The sequence below is a fragment of the Cryptomeria japonica genome, chromosome 3, assembly GCF_030272615.1.
Source record: "Cryptomeria japonica chromosome 3, Sugi_1.0, whole genome shotgun sequence".
Classification (NCBI taxonomy): Eukaryota; Viridiplantae; Streptophyta; class Pinopsida; order Cupressales; family Cupressaceae; genus Cryptomeria; species Cryptomeria japonica.
Genome location: NC_081407.1, coordinates 780,876,948 through 780,882,419, shown reverse-complemented (window position 1 = coordinate 780,882,419; position 5,472 = coordinate 780,876,948).

The following is a 5,472-nucleotide window of genomic DNA, read 5'->3' as shown; positions in this document are numbered from 1 at the left end:
TTTGAATAAAACACTGAAATTTCGAATGAATGCTAACACACTTTTCAGATTTAGGACTATAAGAAACACAATTTTGATATGAATTCCAATTTCAACAATTTTTGAATGATTAGAAGCCTCAATCCAAGCAATCGCTAGACCAACTTTGATTTTAATTTTGAAGGTGTTAAAATTGATAAAATCAGCCAAAATTCTAGATTTTAGCAGAAAAATACAGTAAGATCTAGCTCTCGAAATTTCAGAAAAAAATGTCGGGGATGATGGCGCTCGGGGTGCACATGGTCCTCGCAAATTTTTTCTAAATTTTCAGGGATGAAAGATATTGTGATTTTATTGCGGAATCCAAAGTTACAGTCGATTTGGAGGTGTTTTGATTAGTGAAATTATCAGTCAAAGGTTGAATCAAGAAGGTCTTTAAAAATTAGGGTTTTGACATTTAACCACTTAATTTTTAGAATTAAAGCACAAATATGAATTGACAATTTGTAATAGAAGGGTAGATCTGAAACAAGCATTAACAATTAAACATTTCACAAGCTTAATTACTAAAAAGAAAATTTTAGGGTTTTTATGCAATCAACCTCTAAAATTTGCAAAAGATCAAACATGGAAATATAATTAGGAAAGAAAAATTTTCAGATCTAACCATGAATAATCAGAATGAGGATGTTCACGTCGGGTTCACCAAAATGTAAAGCAGAAAAATCGAACCCTAGTCGTCCTCCCCTCCCCAACTCCAAGGAGAGAGAAGGAAGAGTCACTAGGGTTGATGGTTTTCACTTAGGAGAGACTTTACATTTAAAAGAGGGGTTGAAACCCACAAGATCCAATCCCACGCAATGCAAGATTGGATTCTAAATGAGTTTCAAGGGTTAAGACATCAAGGATACCCTCTTTTGTAAAGAATGTTGATAGAAAGATTGAACTAGGAATGCATGTAAAGTAGGAAAGATTCGCTTATAAACAAAGATAGGGATATGGGATGAAGCTGCGGACCTGGAATTAGCAGTAAAATGTCGAGATGGTGCTGTTCTGCAAATTTGAGCGAAAGTTGATAGGACGATGGCGCCCGGTGTGCACACGATCCTCCGAAAAATCCACGAAATGAAGGTGGATCTGTTCGTCTCTGCACAAGGATTCCAGATCTTCAATTACAGCCACGTACCTGCAACCTACACACAGAAAAGGGAGGATGATTGGGGGGTTAGGGATGAGGGGTTTTCCTTTAGGTCAAACCCCTATTTTGGAATTAACCAAGAAATGAGAATGTTGTAAATGTAAATGTTTGTAATGTAAACAAGTACTGATACCTTGTTGTAAGAATGTTTGTATTCTTACATGCGAAGGTGTAATGAATGTTGTATTTTGTATGTTGTATGTGATCTCCTCTTCAATGGTTGAATCCTTGTCTTGAATGCAACACTTAGCCTTGAATGGAGATTTAGAATGCTCAATTGCTTGAAGGAAATGCTTGAATGCTTGAATGCTTGAACGCTTGAATGTTTGAATATCGTTTCCGCCTTTTTTCATCCACCAAAATGGGAGAGGAAATGTAGTTTATATACTTGTCAATTAGGGCTGATAGACTGATTTTCCCGACCTTAGGCCGACCAGGAAACATTATTTTCCAATTTGCAAACTTAAAGACCCGAAGCCCCAAAAGAGACCGGGCCCAAAATAGGGCCAGGGACCAGGGTTCTGGGCGCCATGGTCCTGGGGGACTAGGGCGCTAGGCGCCCTAGTCTTGAAGGACCAGGGCACTGGGCGCCATGGTCCCACCTCCAGGGACAGCAGGGTGCAAGGAGGATCAGGCCAGGGTGCTAAAAAATGCAGTTTTTGGGGTCATAAGCAAGTTTCGGGGTCTCCATTCAGGTTCCGTGTTGCATTGCCATCGTGAAGACCCAAATGCGGTCGAAATTGCAAGTGTCACAATTTTAGGACGCTACACCACCATTGTTAGCAAAGTTTTGAGATCCTTATTACTGGTCTATGCAATAAGGGTTGCCGCTATTCAGGAGTTGAGATCTATTGACAAGACAAAGGTATCCCTTGACTCCATCATTGCTAAGTTGACCGCATATGAGATAAAAAATTATGAGGGTAGTGTTCAGAAGACTGAATCAACCTTTAGAGCCTCTTCTCCTATTGGCATATGCACACTCCAATGAGACATTGTAGGTGATTTAAGGTTTTGTCATTGATGGCAACCTTACAATCCTATGACACCAGCAAGACATTCCACCAGCACTAGCAAGATTAGACTCTACACTGACACTCAATTTACCATCACTGGTAGTGAAAGGTAGCATACTGGAACAGAGGTCGACAAGATTTTTGTTGTAATATATTTTGTTTATTATTTGTAAAATCATTGTAAGCCGACTTGGCAAGTTGTAAAATGACTCTTATATAAGAGAGATCATTGTAGAGCATTTTGTGTAAGTAAGAGTAATGTAATTAGGAGAAATAAGGTAGACCTATTATGTGAATTATAGGTTAAGGGTTTATGTGTGTGGGGGAAAAAGTGAGACTAGGTTATCATGCCCTAATCCTACCTCTTGTCACACATTACGGAATACGAAAGAGCCTAGAGGTATCGCACAATTGGCTACTTCTTTTGTGAAAGAGAGAGCCACGGGCTACCTATTAGGGTTTCTATTCCTTTGTTGTAATTGAAAGGTAAGATTATGCAGGTCCAATTCCTAACCCTAAAATGCAAGTATGAACTAACAACAAGATTGCAGAATTGAACCTAGACAATGGAAAGCTGTAAACAAAAGGATAAAACAAGAATGCAAATGCGTACCCGAAGTCAAAATCGGACTGAAAATGTTCAGGACGGGAGCGCGGGTGCCACTGTCCTGATTTTGCACATGAAACTGCACCAGAAACTGCTGTTTTGCACTCTGGAACACTGTCGGAAACTGTCAAAAATGTTGTCTGTCTGGAGGACCAGGGTGCCCAACGCCTCTGTCCCAGGGACCAGGGCACCCAGCGCCCCTGTCCTGGCAGGACCAGGGTGCCCAGCACCCCTGTCCCAGTCTTTTGCTTTGCAATTTGATGCAGAGTGTTGTCTTGACCTGTTCTCTCCGGATAAATTTGGTGTGTAGCCCAGTTTCTGTCTGCTTCAGTTGGATCTGCAATTTGCGGCGTTGTCCGAATCCTAAAATCTGCACTTATATCTGAAAAGGTATGTTGGGCGGCTATATAGGGTTTTGCCTTAGTCAAACCCCTGCTTCGGTGATTTCCACCTCCACAAATAACCAAGTTGTTTTGTAAAATGTATTGTGTGTGCAGACCTAGTGTGTGTGCAAGGTCCTAAAATGCAAGAAAGAAAACTAGAGCAACCTAGAAAGTAAACCCTAATTGCTTGTAAATGATAATGTAAATGCTCTAAATCAAGATGCAAAGTGATCTAAAGCATGAATAAATGAGATATTGAAGCTTATGCAAAGACATGAAATCATACCCAACCCTCAAGGGAGAGGTACAAGCCAATCTTCAGTCGGTAATCTCCTATTGTTCTTCAATGTCTTCCAAGCCCTAAATGGATGAATGGAATTGATAAATGCTTGATAGAGGGATGTTGTAAGATGTTGAAGTCTTCAAAGATCTGCTCTTTCGCTGCATATGAGGTTCCTGAAAACAAAAATCCGATCCTTTCAAATGAAGAAAGAGAGCTCTTATGTATGAAACCCTAGGTCACAATTTCGTCTTTTGGCCGACCTAGAGATTGAATATCCCGCCAATTTCTTGGGGTTAAGCTTTATTTTATGATTGGATCGCGCTCCTAAAATTTTGGGAAAAATGTCAAGGACTGTGTGCACTTCGGGCGCCATGGTCGTGACAACTTTTCACCAAACTTTCAGGGCCGTCAGATATGATGATTTTAGAGAGAATCCTGAAATTACAGGTGATTTCGAGATGTTTTGACCCCCGAAATTAAGCCCCCAAGTTCGAAATAGGACTTAATTAGGGTTTTTGATTAGATGACGTATTGGAGGAATAAAATGAAAATGGGCACACTTTAACGAAAGGGCCCGACTTTATGATGTGAAGGATGATGAAATAGGACCTTAGACCTAATTAATTTGATTAATTAAGTGCTAAAGGAGCAATGCAATGCAAAATGTAAAATGCACTAAGGCAGGTGCTAAACTAGGTGTGAAATTGTACCACCCTAGCAAGTGCGTACAATTTATGATGCTACATTTAGCCCCCACTTTAGCGGTCATATGAGTACTACGTGCATATGCAAGCTAAAGTACAGAAAAGTAAACATCATTTGAAAAAGGATATATCCATAAGTTGTCGGATGAAGCCCCCAGCGGTATCTGCAGTACACAGTTAGGAACCGCACCCTACAAAACACACGTTTGATCACAAAATCACGTAATGCTTACTAAAGAAAGTGATGAAATTTGTGAGTAGCTATATGCCCCCCCTGTTTCGACTTGCTTATCAGGGAGGTGAAACAAGGTAGCATGTTTACTTGCGACAAATTGTATAAGAGAGCATTGATGAGGGACGTTCACTAAATAGGCTTCATCAGAGCACTTTTTGGAACATCCCGAGAGTAGGGGAATGAAAATATGATTCCTACGCAACAAACGGTTCAAAAATCGCATCTCCCAAACTCAAGTTATGATGAAATGAGTGAAAGAGGAAAATTAGGGTTTGAAAGGTAAAGATAAAGAAATGAAAGTATACACCTTGAAAGAGACATTTGCATTTGTCACTTTGTTGTTTTCTGAATACTGTTCATTGCAGCGGAGCCCACATAGCCATCATCATGCCTTCACGACGACCGGAGCGTCCCACGAGGGTTGAGATCCTGCGCTAGGCCATGATTGACGACGAGCCACTGGACGAGATGAGTTGACTGAACATTTGACTTTTGATTTTCTGCATTTTGACTTTTCTTTGATCATTTGCGGGCCCTGAAGGCTGACCCGAGCCCCACCCAGGGCGCCATGGTCCCCCCAAGGTGCCATGGTCCCTGTGGGGTGCCCTGGTCCCCCCAAGGCGCCATGGTCCCTGACAGGGCGCCATGGTCCCCTCAGGGCGCCATGGTCCCTGACAGGGCGCCATGGTCACCATCAGGGCTTGGCATACGATGTTCGACAGTTTGCATGAGCGATTTTGATGATCGAGTACTGATTACGATTATGTTTTTGTGTTGCAGGGCCTCCCGTACATGAGAGAGCATACAGCGGGACATATTCTTCGCAATTTTCAAGATCAAATTCCACGGCTGACTCAGGCAGAGAGAGACACATTATCGATCATGGGATTATGGTATGTGATCCTCATGCCAGCCATTCGGTTCCATCCTGCAATGCTGATGGCATTGATGGAGCGATGGGATCCTGACACATGCACATTTCATCTTCCTGTAGGGGAGCTGATGGTTACACTCGAGGATGTGTACCGTATACTTCGTCTTCCTATCAGAGGAGTGACTGTTACATA